The 17,556-nt window shown below is 41.6% G+C and overlaps 1 protein-coding gene across 1 annotated transcript in view; it reads right to left on the bottom strand.

Annotated features, from left to right (window-relative positions):
• The window catches only part of TMEM200A (transmembrane protein 200A), a 793,972-nt gene that overhangs the window by 544,361 nt on the left and 232,055 nt on the right, over positions 1–17,556 (bottom strand). The gene's annotated exons all lie outside the window — the stretch shown is intronic.

The raw sequence follows: 17,556 nt of genomic DNA, 5'->3' as shown, positions 1-17,556 counted from the left end.
AATGAAATAAAGCTGGAAAACAGATGTGAATAGGCTATCTGGGCAGTACCTACAAATGATCAGTCATGGTCAGTGTAAAATAAAAACAGTGTAGGGTTCTTAAGAGGTAAATGCATGACTCAGAGCAGGGTTAACAGTGTCTGATAGCAGAAAGCACTCAGCTGAATAAGGCAACTAGCAACAGGAGCAACCAGTTACAGGTAACAAAATGGTGACATCACCAACTTGTGTAGTTCAATCAGCTCTAAAAAGTAATACTGAGAGATAGTAACAGAGGAGTAAGCCAGGCTTTAACTGCATGTATTTAGGAGAAACAAATTTTAAGTGGCGAGTTCAAACTAATTGCTCTTTTTGTTTGAATGAGCAGCATTTATTTGTTGTTGTGGGCTGCTGTAAGGCAAAGTGCTATTCAGTAATGTAACTGCATTAAACAGCTGGCAATATCAGTCCAGTAAAGGACTCAGCAAAATCTAACGAGGCTTAGATCTTACTGCACATGTCAAGCATATAACTTTAACACTCATCCTTAACCCAAAAAGAGCTGAGGAGTTCACATTAGAACTACAAGGTGATATTATCATCATCATCATCATCATGGGGTTCTAGTAGGGTTTACAACAGAGTGGCTCCTGCTAATTACAGCTCCAACCTAAGAATGATTCACTTATGAGGTTGTATTCTTCAGCTCAGACAAACCTGATCAGTACAGAAAGCAAAGTCTGTAAACCTCAAATATGTTCAAATAGTAGTCAGCAAGTGTGGAAAAGAACCATGTGACAAAACTTAATATCAATCACACAGCAGTACCTAATCAACAGCAATACAAAAAAAGCACTTAAAACTGCATTGCACTCACTTCCCTAACACGAATATTTTTGCAGCATTTCTTCTCATTACACTTATTCACCCAATGCAAACATATTTTATAGTACTTCACCTTGTTTCCACCTTTTCATGAGGCAGACTTCTAAGTTACTCTAATGTTCATACCTACACTGTTAGTAATGCCAACATTCACTAATGTGCAACATCCACTATCAAGTCACTGTAAAGCCACCAGTTTCAGTTGCCACTTATCTCAAAATCAGTCAACAAACTTTCACCCTGTAAACTATTAAGATGGGCAAACTGTCTTCTCTGTGCTACACTTAAACCTTAAATACCATGGGAAACAACAGAACTGTAACTAATCCAATGTGTTATTAATCTGCAGCAGCAAAATGAGTCAAATTCAGTTGCAGTGGTACACTGAATTCATATCTATTCATCCTGTAGAATGCAGCAAGGCTGATGACAGAGTACATTCAGCACAGTGTCATTCCTGCGAGGTAAATTCGAATCAGCCTCATGTGCAGTCATGATGGCAAAAGATGAGAACAGCTGCAGAAAGCACACGAGCAATGGAGACTTGCACTGCTGTTCTAAATGTCTACCTTTGCTGCCAGAAATGTGTCCAAATTTCAGTAACATTTGTGATCAAAAGGTATCGTTATAATATGACAGAAGAAGGTGCTCACTTGAGAGTGGGTGGAAGCCACCAGCATATAATAAGAAATGGGGAAGAGACCTGTATGTGGCACCAAACACCAGACTGATATTAAGCCTCCCAAGAGAACTACAAAAAATAATTATCCACTGCCAAACTTCACTGATGCATCATGTTGTCAATTTTATCTACATATAATTTGTTTTCTGCATGCAAGAGTCAACAAGATAGATGTTTAGTATTAATAAACCTGAATCTATTTCATTAATGGATCAATGAGTCATCGATGTGCATTTTGATTAGATCAGCTCATGGAGTAAAGCGGACAGAAAGCATCATATTTATACCTCAGCTGAATTTTAAAAGTAAGCAAACGCCATGTTTGCATTTCCATTTAATTTTAAATGAAAATAATGTCTGTCGACTGAAGACATTCCATTTGTAATTGGTGCCAGAAAAACATTTGACATAAAGTTTATATGAGGTCAAAGGTCAGCCTAGTGACACACTTCCTAAATGAAATGTAGAGCTATAAAAAACCCTGCTATGATTAATAATGAATTCAGTTAAATTGAAGACTCATTTACTGTTTCACCATGTAAAATATCAAGGCATATTTGTTTAGAAGGTCAGAAATCAAATCTACTAGGCTGGTTCATTCATTTAAACGTGTTTTAGTATGCAGTACAGTATAACTTTGTTCAATATCTCTAAAAATTCCATTATATATTTTTTCAATTTTTAATAGGTTACAAAACAAAATCTGCCAACATTTTACATTAGTTTTTATAAGCTGAAAGTGACTAGACATAGACATTGTTCTGAAAAGCTTAAATTAACCTAATTGCCTTAACCCTAATGTTTCAGGAAAGACTTAGGAATATAGCTCCAATAATACAGGAATACAAATAAATGCAATGATGAACTTATTCACAGAAGGTAAAATACAATGAAATGAAATAAAATAAAAATAAAGACATAAAAAAATGTCACTTCAGGAAGAAATGGTTATCTTTCTTGGTCTTTTTGAACTCCATTGCCAATAGACCACCAGATTCAGTGTTATTTCAGTGACTGAAAGGGATGTCATCAAGGCGGCCATCATTACTTTCTTGGCTGCCTGAATTGTACTGCACATGCAGCTGCTCTGCTTCATGATCCCATAAAGTGGAGACTGCAGTGTGGAGCTGCACGACACGTGTGCTTCACCCAAACAGTGACATAAATGTACTGCTTGGCTATCCTTGCATGCAGATGAATCAGTGCATGCAATGGCTTAGCCACTCCTGGATTACCTAGTGTAGTGGGTCAAGCAGCACCCCCCCCCCCACCAGTCAGCTCCACCTCACACAAGTTGCTAACTAATCATGGGTCACTGATTACAGTTAGAGCTTTATCACACTGTCACTGAGGTGGCACTAAAGAAGAAACTTTTGAACAAACTGTTTCTGCAAGCAATTTTATACTTAAATATAACAAAAAATAAATACAATGAGATGTTACAATGAGGAAGCCAGTGTTAGGGTCTGTAGCACCAGATGCTTCAGGGACTGTTTCTTTCTGAATCACAGTTTGACATTTTCCACTTTACGGAATGCATAAATCAGTCTCCGCTTAGGGCAAAAGGCTTATGAACTCTACCTTTAAGTAATCCCAAATCACCAATATTTGTTTTCAGTGACATTTTAACACATCACTGAACTACTGTTTCCTCTTAGGGTTCTTACACAAGAAATCTGCTCCAAAGAGTGGGAGAGTGCAACAGCAAACAGTTTGCTCACCTGAAAACTGAAATGCTTAACCTTAGGAAGCATTTAAATGTACAATTCTGGATCTTCTCACATTTTGAAACATAGTTAATAATGTTGGCTGAATCTTTACATTTAAGTGAATAAATTAAAATACAACCAGTGATAAATTGAAGCAAAGCTAAAATAATGGCAAAATAAATCTACCCAGCAAAGAAAGAACAAACGTTTCTACAGTGTGAAAAAGAGAGGACACAACCATTCACTTCTGTGGCAGACTCTTTTATATTGAACAGACAGCTATTAGAAGGTATTAAACTTCTGGAAAGGAATGGAAAAAGCAAGATAATTAGATGACTGCTAGACAAAGTAATATTTAAATTATACAATAAATCAGTAAGCCATTGAAAAAGTTGGATTATGCATTCTTTACGTGTTACAGAATGATTCAAGTAAATCTCGTAGCACTTAAAGAAAATCCAATTCCTCTCTACAGCCTAATCTAAAGGCGTGTAATGAACACATATTTTATTTTACAGCATCAATTTTCTACTGACAAAAACATCTTGTCGTGCTTTGTATCTTGTTAGTTGTTAAGCAAAATCTCCAAAGCACACTTCAGATGCCTTAGCATCAGCTCAGAAATGTGGTTTGCAAACATTTCTGATGCAAATGGTAATCAAGTGTGTGTGTCTGTGCACATGCTTACATGTGTGTGCATGTAGAAGAGGATTAAAAAGAGAATGTTTCCATCTGACTTATGAACCAGGCTTACAAATGATCAGAGATCCCTAGAAGTGCTCCATAAGAAAGCTCAGCCTCATGCACCACTTTGAAGCAAAGCTGATGAGTCAGTCAAATGAAAACCTTGTCTCTAAAAATATAATTTCACTAGGTTTACACTGCCCATATTTGATAACATTTCATTCACAACATTAATAAGCATTATATTCACTGCCATGGCCTGTAAAGAAAACATGTTTTGTGTGAGAAAGCCTATTCTGTTCAAGTAATCAGATAATTATTTGCAGTGTAGAACTTCAAGAGATTTAAACAGATGACTGTCTAAGTAAAGGCAGTAATAATTCTTGAGATGATCTCCAAGTCATCCACTGTGCAAAGTCAATACAATTATTTCTTATGTAATAGTCAGACTTGAAGGGTTTTTCAGTACAACACAAAATAAATACATTAAGCACATTTTACTTCTTGGGATTTGTCAACATTTAATGGAAGCCGTCCATCTGTCGAAATCAACAATTCAACATGGTTATCATATGTCCTGGGATCCAGTGATCCATCCAGGGATTGATTCCACAACCTATATATTTTTTGAATTAGAGAAAAGCATACTTGTAACTTTTTCATGAAGGTGCACAATACCTATGCAGGAATTATCATTTATTCCATAAACAGCTCTATCAGTGAATATCTGACGTTAAGGCACTACTAATATTGCTAATGTGAGCTTTACCTCTAACAGATGTAAAGAATTTCAGATAAGAACAACCATCGTCCCTACTTCTGGAGGAGGCATATGGGAGAAGGATCAATAAATCATGACCAGAGGTTGATAATGTTCAAGTGCCTGAAATGCACTTTGACAGAAAGAAGCGGTTGCAGGGAGAAAAAGTAAGGGGGGTGGTAAAATGTAACCATTTTCAGTGGAGGCCCAGGGACATACCTCTCTCAACCGTACAGATTTTTTGCAGAATGTCCAGATTTTTTGCCTCCAACTTTTTGGTCCGTTTTCCATAAAATTGTATTTTTCTGCAAATTAGTGGCAAGTCTTTAAAGATCAAAGTTAGAAAATCACGACAGACATTTGAGTTTCAGACTTCATACTCTTCAGAAAACACATTCTAATACAAAACCTGTTATTCTATCAACTTTTGAAGTTTGTAAAAGCAATATTTAAAGCTTGTCCGTATTTTTGGGCTTTTGTCCCACTTTAATTTCTTGCTCTAAGAGGTATGCGGTCCAGGGAGAAAAGCTCCAGTAGCAAGTTTACACAAGACAATAGAGTATTACTAAAACATTACATTAATTATTGTAGAACTTGCATTTTTACAGTAACAACTATAATGATACAAAGCGGAGTGCCAGAAACATCCATAGTTAAAATGGATCGTAGGAGTTAGTGCACTGGGTGCAACTTGACATTAGTTAATGGGTACAGAAGATAGGGAAGTGAAAGATATGGCTGACGGTAGCAGAAGGAAGGAAAAGTGAGGAACTAGAAAAGTCTATAAAGTAAGGCATAGGTTTGAGCAGAAATGATGGGATAAGATAGATTAGAAATTTCATCTTTGTTTCGAACAGGGGCAGTAGGTCCATCCTATGAAGAAGTGGGGCAAAGCAAGGCATGTATAACAATAACCTCTTGAGAGGGGGACACTGGTGTAGACATCCTGGTGATGGCTTGTGGCTCACCAAGACAATCCTTGGTGACTGCCCTTATTAGCAATTGCACAGGGGCATGCACTCTCAGTGGAAGGAGATTGTGAGCCCCCATATTGACTATCCCCACCCAGAGCTGGGGTTAGGAACTATACACCAACAAATGCTTGCATAGCCAGGTTACTAGTGAGAGCACAAACTCCCCAGTGTCTCCATAAATGATGCCCCTCATCATGGCTCTCACAAGTGGCACTGAAGAACCACCACCACTGGAGAATAATGAATGTCTTATGTCCAATGCGGAGAACTTAATGGCTGTCAAAGCAGGGGGACAACAATCTGTACGTCAAGAAACCTTTTTATGACAGCGGCTCATCTCCAAAGCAAAAGCAGGGTAATGGCACTAACCTGTTTTAGCTACTACTTTATAAGTAATCTGCACACCTGTGCAACACTGGTCACACCTGGTTTCCTTCTGTATAACACTAATTCTATGCAGCTTTGTAGTAACTGATGTATATCAGCACAGTGGTGCAGTGGTTAGGGTTGTTGCCTCACAGCAAGAAGTTCTCCGGTTTGATTCTTGGCTGGGGTGCCTTCTGTGTGGAGTCTGCATGTCCTCCCTGCTTTCGTATGGATTTCCTCTGGGTGCTCTGGTTTCCTCCCACTTTCAAAGACATGCATCAGGAGCATTTCTCCCCAGGTCTCTGCTGAAAATGGGCTCTGTCCCAGACAGACTTTCCTGGTAAACAAATGTTAAAATAAATATATCCAATGGAATCCACCATTCTTGACTCACCAAGCTTCTCCCAGGCCAGCTGGGAAAGTTTAATTTAAATTTTATTTTATTTATCTGTTATCCAGCTACCCCTACTGGCACACGTTTCCTTAGAATTTACTCAAGGCAACTATCTGTCTGAGTAACTTGTTCAGTCATAGAGTAGGCTAAAAGGAGGCTGAGGGAATGAAATCCAGAATTACATGATAAAGTTCATTAACAGCTCATAGCCTTAATATTCTGCACTAAAATGTTAGTTGTCACCATTTCTGCACTACTTTGCTCCCTTATATTCAATATCTCAAGAATGCTCCATTAAAAGTAGGGACTGACATTGCAATCAATTTGCAGTCTTTGTGGACTCCCTTACCTTGGGCAGAAAAGAGGGCTACTGATTTATTACCAGAGTGAATTTTTTTTTCTATGTAAGGATTGACAAAACTTTCAGTCTTCAGACTAAGCTAATGACTTCTCTGAGCAGCATTTATTTGTTGTTGTGGGCTGCTGTAAAGCAAAATGCTATTCAGTAATGTAACTGCATTAAACAGCTGGCAATATCAGTCCAGTAAAGGACTCAGCAAAATCTAACGAGGCTTAGATCACACTGCATATGTCAGGCATATAACTTTAACACTCATTCTTAACCCAAACAGAGCTGAGGAGTTCACATTAGAACTACAAGGTGATATCATCATCATCATTATCATGGGGTTCTAGTAGAGTTTAGACGCTACAGAGTGGCTCCTGCTAATTACAGCTCCAACCACAGTGCCTTTCAACTTCACTAAGTAAACTGGAATGAAATGTAGAAGGTCTTTCCCTGTGCCATTCCAAGTGGGTAAACACTTAATCCAAACTGATAATTTTCTTCATAAAATTGAAGGTGTTTTCACAATTATTCATCCATTTCATTCAGGCCTATACAGCCATAATGCATTTTGCTTATTCAGTATTGCTGAAAGGTCTGACAAACTTATGGAAGTAGTCTTAATTCAGATCATAAATGCAACATATTCTGTGGGTCTTGGTATCCTAAAAGAACCATCATAGGAGGTTACTAGGCTAATGGCCCTAAGACCCTTACAAGTCTGGCCAAGTACAATCCCTGTTCCCAAGACTGTCAAGGTATTATGTGGAACTAATAAACCAGAGAACCTACCCAACAAAGGGTAACTAGACAGAAAACACTAGCACAACGGCCACTACACACCGAAACACCAGTCAACCAAGTTGGTAGCGAAACATCTGATGATGCCTTGTAAGGTGAAAGCGCTTAGTCTCATATTAAAAAGTATTGCTCATTTCAACAAGGTTTTGTTTTGTTCCTGATGTTTCGCTACCAACTTGGTTGACTGGTGTTTCGGTGTGTAGTGGCCGTTGTGCTATTGTATTATGTGGAACTAAGTCAACAACTACTGCCCCTGTCCAAGAGGGACACAGGTGAAACTCCTGGGATGAATTTGAGATTTCCCATTCAATCATCCATATTACATTTAAATAGATCAGCGAAGGGCTCTGGTTCACCAGAATTGGAAGTTTGTTCCACAGGAGAAGTAACCCATGAGACATATCTGTCTCTCCAGCAAGTTCTGTTGATGTCACATACTAGGTTGAGTTCTCTAGAGCGAGTACATCTTATACCATTTGATTTACGAATGAGCAGCATTTCCATTAGAGCAGGATCTGAGATATGCACTGCAGAGGTCACCTTTGGGTAGTCTGTAAGACACAGAGTATAGTGACAGTGATTTCAGTCTGTCAATGTATGACATATGCTGAAGACCCTGAATTTTTTTGGAAGAAACCTCTGAGGTCTTTCTAGTTGCTGCAGGTGCATGGTAAGGTACATACCAAAGGTAGCACTGTAATCTATTATTGGCCTGATGAGTGAGGAGTACAGAGTGGTTATAACCTCTTTTGTTCTGGAAGCAATGCCCTTACTTATGAGGTGGGTGACAAAGAAAGCCTTTCTTACCACTGTAGAGATGTGGTGGTCAAAGGAAATGTTGCTGTCAATCTGTGTGCCCAAATCTCTCATCACTGATCGCACACTTAGGGTGTTATTAATGCGGTAATCTGCAGGGAAGTCACCCTTGCTGAAGGGGATGATGAGGCATTTTTTCCATTGAGTTTTAGCCCATGACTTTTCCACCAGTCATTCGTCTAAGTCCCTCCTGTAGGGCATTGCCATCATTTGGGGGCTCGATGACTGCAATCATCAGCAAACTTTGTCAGCCATAGGCGTTTTGTTTTAGCCTGTACATCCGAGAAGTAGATTCCAAACAACAGAGGCCCCAATACAGATCCATGTGGAACACCACTGGTTACGGGTCTGCTGGTGGAGGTAGAGTCACCTATTTTGACTGTGCATTCTATTGGTGAGCCAGTTTGCAACCTACCTGACAATATATGGGTTGATCTCCAGCTGGTTGAGTTTATCAATGATGCCTGAGTGGGGAATAGTGTCAAAGGTCTTGGCCAGGTCTAGGTGGGTAGTATGCATGAATTTGCCTTTGTCCAAGACTTTGGTGACTATCTTAAAGAAGTCCACGAAGTTCAAGAGGCAGAATTTTCCTTTAACAAAGCCAGACTGGGTCAGGTCGAGTGTTTGGAGGTCCCCTATATCTTTACTGATGAGGTCCATGATTATTTTTACCATAGCCTTGTAGATTAGGCTGGTCAGGCTTATGGATCTATAGTTCCCAGTGTCTGTGGATGTGCTCCTTTATGTAACAGGATTACAGCTGCTGTTTTCCATTCAACAGGAACAGAACCAGTGCTCAGACCGGTTAAAAAGAGTACCAGTGGTCCAGCTAGTTCCTGTTTTAATCCATTTAAAATTCAGCCTGGGATATTATCAGGTCCCCATGCAGGCTGTGTTTCTGGCTTTGGAAAGACCATTTATGACCTGCTCCTTGGAGATACTAGGTGGGGGCAGGTGGTAGGGATGCTTTGGGGATATGTGGCAGGGACAGGTGGGAGAAGTTTTCACTGAACCTGTCAGCTACCAGGTTGGCTACTGCTGTGGGTTCAGTACATGCGGTGCCATTAACAACCAGTTCTGCTCAGATTTGTGTTTTTCCTTTAAGGTTTCTGACATAGCTAAAGAAGGCTTTATGGTTATCCTTAATGAAGGAGGCTAATTTGGATACATAGTTAGCTTCAGAATGCCTTACAAGGTGTCTTATTTGCTTGTTTAAGCTGAGGAGAGAATGCTTCCAATTTAGAGACTGTTCCTTCGTGCTCTTGGACAGCAATTTCTTTCTCTTTTTGCATAACCTATTAATAGTGGATGTCCACCAGGCAGGCTTGTTCTTTTCTGAGGACTTTGGTTTGATCCTATCAGGTATGGCGGAGTCAATACTTTTGTATAGTTGCTTATACAAGGCACTGGTGTAAATCCCAGTATAGGTGTCTGTGCCATCAGTGAGGGCAGGGGCTATAAAGCTATTAATTCTGTCATGTATCAGGCTGCAATTGGCTTTGGAGAAGTCTTTTTAGTTTGGTTGCTGCTAATGGGGGTCAGATGTTATTGTTACTTCTAATGAGACTGATTTAGGCTCAGACCTCACTAGGGGGGGGCCGTAGAAATAGAATGATTCAACGATCACCCATGTTAGTGAGCACCAGATCCAGAATGTTTGGGCCTCTTGTGGAGGTTTCAACCAAATGGTCCAGGACATTGGAGTTGAAGTCCAAGAACCTTTGGGCAAGTGTGTTAGTACACATATAATTATCTCAATCTATGGATGGGTAGGTAAAGCCACCTAAAACCAGGGTATTTTGTTGTATCTTGCGTGATTCAAGTAGATCCAAGTATGCAGAGTAGATATCCTGGTTCATGCAGGGGGTCCTATAACTGGCAATAACTTGGAGAGGGGTCTTACCTACAGTCAGTTGGACTTGGATTAGTTCAAGGGAATTGTTTTGTTTAACCAATCTAGAGGTGTGGTGATCTTTGATGAATATTGATAATCCATCTACTTTAGTTCTCACACTTTCAGTTTGTGGTCTGAATGTGTGGAAGGCACTATAACCCAGTATGGCCAGGGTACTTTCCATGGCCTTAAACCAAGAGTGCAAATTTAGGTTTAGACTCCTAGCATTAAGCAGCATAACCTTGAGGTTGTTTTTGAAGATATTTTTATGTCGGGAATTTTGTTGTTGTTGTGACATTACCTAAAAAAGGCACTACGAAAGAGGCAAGAGCCTTAGCCAGTAACCAAAATCCCAGAGGTGACAGATGAAGACCATCTTTGGCAAAGCAGCGTGGTCTATCTACCATGTCATTCCAGTCTGACAGGTACTGAATTCCCTGAATCCACTTAGAATGACACCAGAAACTAAGTCAACTGTTAAAGTCATTCAGTTTTTGTTTATATTATTGTATTATCTTAGGTGAAGGTAGTATTCTGCTCTAGGCTAGGGACATATCTGCCTGAGACACATATTCAGAGTCTCAGTCATGTCTCTCTTCATATAGTCCATTGAGGTACATCTCAAGTCATTCACACCAACAGGAACTATGATGAAGTCATAACGGTACTTGTTGTGGACAGACTTGAGTGCGTGTGTGATCTGGTAGATCCCATCACCCGACAGACAGCTGACCGTAACCTTCTCCTTGTCCAGCCTGATGAGTGGGACATCTCTGTGTCTAACTAAAGAGTCAACTATGACCATAAAATTTGGTTTAGATGTGCTTTGCCTTAGGGGCTTGTTTGGTGAGACACTTGTGCTTGTGGTTTTATGTATCTTGAGTGCTGTAGGTACTGTATTAGGTGTAGCATGTTTGTGTTTCAGAGGTCTCTGGTGTTTAGGTAAATTTCTGGTGACTACCTCTGTGTATGACAGTTTATGTGTTGAGACCGTGGTTTGTGCAAGAGGTGTAGTATCTGGACTGTTACTTTTCTGTGAATGAGAAAGCAAGGATTCCAAATTCTTAGTGTATATGCATCTCTCACAAATTGAGCTTGAGATGTTTAGGGGTGGGTTGCCAGTGTACATGAGGCAATTGCTATACTGCATCAGGATACTTATATCAATCAGGCTGGCAGGAGAACTGACCATCCATAATACTAGGTGTAAATTTGCTTACTTTAATGAGGAAGGATGTAGATTAATTGGGGGCTTAATGCTGAGTCTGTAGTATTGGGGCTCTCAAGGGGTACGAGACTATTATAGATTAGGAGATTTCAGTTAAAGTGGCAAATGTCATAGAAAGCCCAGCTGAGGTGCTCTCTGAGCGGCTAAATGCAATTTAATGGACTCCTCCATTGGACCATAGACAGCTTCTAAGGGAAAATAAATCTACTTTAACTTTTGCATCTATAACCACCAATGGTTACCTCCACTGCGTGGTGCTGCATAAAGGTGCACTACATGCAAACAGTTGCCTTGGATTGCTCAGATGAAGATAGCAGAAAAGTGTCTGGTCACCAAACTCTGTGTAGCTGTGTTAAAACAGGTGTAAACATGGGGCTTATGTAACAACTGTGAGAACCCTTTTTTTAAAGCAAGTTAAGCAGTTTTCAACCAAGCTGGCCAATGGAAATGTTCAATACTGAGCCTTATTCCAACAATCTCCAACTTAGATGTATCCCTTGCTATATTCTGCTGCCACAAGAGTGCAAGGGGCCCTCTTAGTGTAAGATGACTGGTTTAGTGCTCAGATAATGCCAAACAGTCTAGATTCAGCAAATCTGAATATAGCCTAGGCTATAAAATACACAAGTGCTAGAAAACACAAAGTGCAGAAAAAACAGTCTCAAACAGCAAACAGTGAAACAGCAAAACAGTTAAAATGGCTAAAAAAAGTTAAACATAGGTGGCAATTCAGAAATACACAGTTGAAAAGTGCAGTACAGTGAATAAAAATGCTTATTTTCTGTAGATTTCAAAGGATGCCTTGGATTTCGTTTGGATTCACCATCATTTTACACTGTGAATTAAGAACAGATTACTGTTGAGCACATGTTCATGCTAATACATTTCTATATGCCCTGTAAGACCATAGATGTTTAGTCTGCCTAACACACCTCATATATTATTCTGATGCTTCTTTTCATTCTACCTTGTCAACAAGGTGTTGAAGTAGGCTTGTGCATTAGCTGCAAAGATGCGGTTGTACTCCACAGGAACAAGCACAAGGCACACCCCAGAAACAAACCCACACAGAAGAACGATAATATCAATAAGCTTTATAATAAAAGGAAAAGATTGTTTTTCTAAAGTAAGAACAGTAATTCCCAGAATGCTACAGCCCTTGTCACTGAAATAAACAAATAGCTCAGGAGCTTAATATAATCCACCAAAACCAAGTTTGAGGCTAAAATAAATACCCAAGCCAAAGACAATCACTATGTCACCTGCTGGATTTCCAACTGGCTCACAGATAGGACACATAAAATCAAAACGGGAAGTTCCACAAAGAGACCAAACACCAGTGGAGTCAACCAGGGTTCTGTGCTTGAACCTCTCCTGTTTGGCATCTACTTTTCTGAAGTAAAAGGCAATGTCAAAGGGCTCCTACTGACAATTTGCAGATAACTGCAAGCTAGTACCAGTCACTGAATCCACAAAAGACTTGGCCATCCTGCAGGAAGGTTTGTCCCAGATAAATAACTGGTGTCAAAATCATGGACTGAAACTAAATGGCAAAAAATGCATTGCTGTAGCTGTTGGTTAGACGACTATCCCAAGGAAATGCCACATTAAAAATACACCAAGACATGACCCAGTTGTTCAGGATTTGGGAAAGTACAGTTCTGTACACTTACCATAAATGTAGACGTTCAAGTGTATTCACTGTTGCAGTCATCACATTTGGGTTATCCCTGCCAGGGTAGCCCTCGGCTGGCCCAAATACCAGATACTTAGTATTTCTGTGTCAGTTGCTGTCGCTTCAGGACTGACTTCAGGTCATCAGTAGTATAAAGTAAGGCAGCCGACACCATTACATCAGTTTTTCTTGCCCTAACTGTCAGGTGCCTCCAAGTGGCAGCCAGGTTCTGGTGGAAGAACCTCACCAGTAGAAAGTAAATACCAAAATGTCCCTTGTAAGGAGAGAGAAGAAAGGAGAAGGGGGTGGAGGGAATGAAACTTGGACCGCAACAGTGAATACACCTGAACATCTACATTTATGGTAAGTGTACACAACTGTACTATGTTCTTCGTGTTTCATTGTTGCAGTCATCACATTTGGGTTGATTCCCAAAGCTGAGGAAAAGGGTGGAGGCAGTCAAGGAGACTAACAGCTGGCTAGGATGCCCTGCAAGACTGCAGTGGCAAAGCCTGCCCTGGATTTGGAGAAGATAGGCAGGTGGTAATGTTTGGTGAAAGTGTGAACAGATGTCCAGGTGGCAGCCTCCAGGATGTCCCTGGTGGGGACTCCTCTGAGGGAAGCTGCAGATGTGGAGGCTGCTCTGGTAGAGTGAGTCCTGACCCCCTTAGGGGGAGGCTTTCTGTGTCGCTTGTAACAGAAATGGATGCAGTGTGCTATCCATTTGGAAATTGTTTCTTTGGAGATGGCTTTGCCCTCTGCCCCTGCAGCAAATCTAACCAGCAATTGATCAGACTTTCTGAATGATTTAGTCCTGTCTAGATAGAATTTGAGCTGTTTGTGTACATCTAGATTGTGCAGGGTTCTTTCCCCCTTGTTCTGTGGGTTAGGGAAAAAGGTGGGCAAATGAATGGATTGGTTGAGAGCCACACTGGACACCACTTTGGGCATGAAGGATGGCTTAGTCCTGAGGGAAACCCTGTCAGCAAGGAAGATGATGAAGGGCTCCACAGCCATGAGTGCTTGTACCTCAGAGACCCTTCTGGCTGAAGTGATGGCCAGAAGAAAAGCTGTCTTCCAGGAGAGAAATTTTAACTCTGCTGAAGATGCTGGTTCGAAGCGTGGCAGGGTGAGTTTTCCAACACAAAGTTAAGGTCCCAAGCTGGGGTAGGTGCTCTTCTGGGTGGCCTCAAGTTGCTAGCCCCTCTTAGGAATTGTTTGATCAGAGGATATGAGAAAAGGGGCTGCTCAGTGGGGAAATGGGCAGAGATGGCAGAGGCATGAATTTTAATAGAGCAAAAAAAAAAAAAAGAAGAGAGACCAATGTGTAGCAGGTCAGCTAAGTAATCCAGGATAAGAGGGAGGGAAGGCTGTGCAAGGCTCGGTTCCCTTAGCCTGAATCCAGGTGCAGAACCTTTTCCATTTGTCAGCATAAGACTTTCTAGTGCTAGGGCGTCTGGCCTCATGTATAACATCTAGAACCTGTTTACTGAGGTTGGTAGATTGATCAGTGCTTAGGGAATAAGCCAAGCTGCCAAACTGAGGGTCTGTAACTTGGAGTGCATGAATTCTCCTTCCCTCTGGTCCCCAGGACCCCCATTCCGCATTTCTGGAAACACTGGGAAACATAAAGGTCCTACCAATTTACCCAAACACTAACTGGGAGAACTACTTAAGTACTAACTCCCTTGCCCAACTTTTCCTAGAATTTATAAACTCAAACGCCCTGGTTCAAATGGTCAACACTCCCACCAGAGGTGACAACATATTGGACCTGGTCATCACCAACATGGGCAACCGGTGTTACACATCAGAGGTCAACCCCTTGCTGGTTAGATCTGACCATAAACAAATCACTTTGGATATCCATATTCTGCCCCCACCCCCAGACAAGAAAGCCACCATGAAAAACTTTTCAAAAGCAAACTTCACGTTACTAAAGACCGAGGTGGAAAGTTTCAAAGCCCCCATGCTGAAGGATAACACTGTCCAAGCTGCAAAATCCTTTACTAATGCATTCTACGGGCAGCTACAAGAATGCATGGATCGTGCCATCCCAAGCAAAACCAAGACTCAATCCTCCAAGAAAAGGAAACCAGTCTGGTGGATTCCTGCCATAAACAAGCTATACAATAGAAGGAGGAAACTAGTACAGAAAACATTAAAATCCCAAGAAGGGAAGACATCCCTGATCAGTATCAGCAAAAAACTACGATCCCTCATAAAATCATCCAAGGCTAGCTTTGAAAGAAAAATTGCCAAGGACACCAAAGAAAACAACAAGGCATTCTTTAGCTATGTCAAGAATCCAAGTGGCAATGCTCAGATCTGCTCGGAGTTAGTGCAGAATGGCACAAAATACACTGAACCGACCGATATCGCCAACATCCTGGCAGACAGGTTCAGCACAAACTTCACCCCCCACTCACCCCCAAAAGGGCCCATAACCATACCAGAAGAATGTAGAGTCCCTGAAATCACAGACACTCAGGTTAAAACAGCCCTATCCAAAGCCAAAAACAGCATCAATGGGACCGGACGGTGTCCCAGACTGCGCCCTACACGAGCTCAAAGACAAACTAACCCCTCACCTAAACACACTGTTCAAACTCAGCCTCTCCACAGGCTACACACCCATAGAGTGGCGCACAGCAACAGTTATTCCGCTCTACAAAGGTGGAGCCACAACAGACCCTGGGAACGATCACCTTATAAGCCTGACAAGCTTGGTCTGCAAGGCTATGGAGCGCATCATCATGGAACTCATTAACAGAGACATTGGGAACCTCCAAATACTGGACCCTACCCAGTTTGGCTTTGTTAAGAGCAGATCATGCCTCCTAAACCTGGTGGACTTCTTTGAGACAGTTACCTAGGCTATAGACAAGGGAAAGGTGGTACACACTGCCTACCTAGACCTTACTAAGGCCTTTGACACCATTCCCCATTCTGGTATTACAGACGAGCTCACCAGCCTGAACATAAACCCCTACGTCACAAGATGGGTTGCCAACTGGCTCATGGACAGAACCCACATGGTGAGAGTTGCAGGAGCTAGGTCCGACTCTAAACTGGTTACAAGTGGCGTTCCCCAGGGCTCAGTCCTAGGACCCCTCCTGTTCGGCATATACTTGTCAGAGGTACAGGCAAGCACGGGAGGACCACGGCTGACCAAGTTTGCAGACGACTGCAAACTAGGGGTTATAATTGATCCTCCAGCTGACACAGACATCCTCCAAAAGGGTTTTACTGAGACGGATACCTGGTGTCAAAATCATGGCCTCAAGCTAAATGCCAAAAAGTGCATAGTCATCCCCTTTGGAAAAAACAAAGTACCCACAAACTACCACATAGGTGGTAGTCCCCTAAATATGGAATACGTAATAAGGGATCTGGGGACCCAAGTAGATAGTAATCTCACCTTTGATACTCACATTGCCAAAGTGGTTAGAAAATCCTTTTAGGTGGCCCACCTAATCACAAAAGGGTTCACATCCAGATCAAAAGAGGTCATTGTGCCCCTCTACTCATCACTCATCAGACCCATCTTAGAGTACAATGCCCCATTTGGGATGTACCTTACAAGACACCTGTAACAGCTGGAAAGATGACAGAAGTACCTCACCAAGAGGATCAATGGCCTCAAACAGATGCCCTATGCAGCTCAACTGAAGAAATTCCAGTTGTACTCGGCTGCATACTGCCTACTCAGAGGTGATCTCTGCCTGACATACAAGGCCATGTCCAACCCAGAATTGATGGACATGCTCCATCTAAAGAAAACCTTATCCCCTCAAGTCACACGTGCTAGGGATCTAAACCTCACCACATCAATAAATAGGACATGCTGGAGGGATAGATTCCTGTCCCAGAGACTTCCCATGCTTTAGAACAAAATCCCAATCACATTAGGCAGAGATCCTCACTAACACTCTTCAAAAGAAACCTTGACGAGTGGATAGGAAACAGAAAGTTTACCTTGGGGATCACTTCAGCGGCTCTGCTGGGCAGAGGCACAGGGAACTAATCTAAGGGGGTGGCGAAAGCCAACACATTCTGGCTAGGCTTATAAATGCCTTCGGGCAGATAGCCTAGTACCCACCTATGAACCTATAAGGAGGGTTGGGGTCTGAGTGAAATGCCATGGTGGCAGAGGGGACAGGCTGTGCAGCAGTGGGTACCAGTGTTGTCAAAGCCAGTTTGCAGCAATAAGAAGTGCCCTTGGTTTTTCCTCCCTTATTTTGAGCAGTACCCTGGGGATGAGAGGTAGTGAAGAAAAGGTACAGACCGATAGATTAACCCTGGGGAAGGACAGGCATCCACTTTCCAAGCCATGCAGTGATGCTCCCTGGTGCAGAACTAC

Source organism: Protopterus annectens, chromosome 1.part0 (genome assembly GCF_019279795.1).
Source record: "Protopterus annectens isolate FY-2018-M chromosome 1.part0, PAN1.0, whole genome shotgun sequence".
NCBI classification, from domain to species: Eukaryota; Metazoa; Chordata; order Ceratodontiformes; family Protopteridae; genus Protopterus; species Protopterus annectens.
This window is presented reverse-complemented; position numbering and strand designations above follow the sequence as displayed.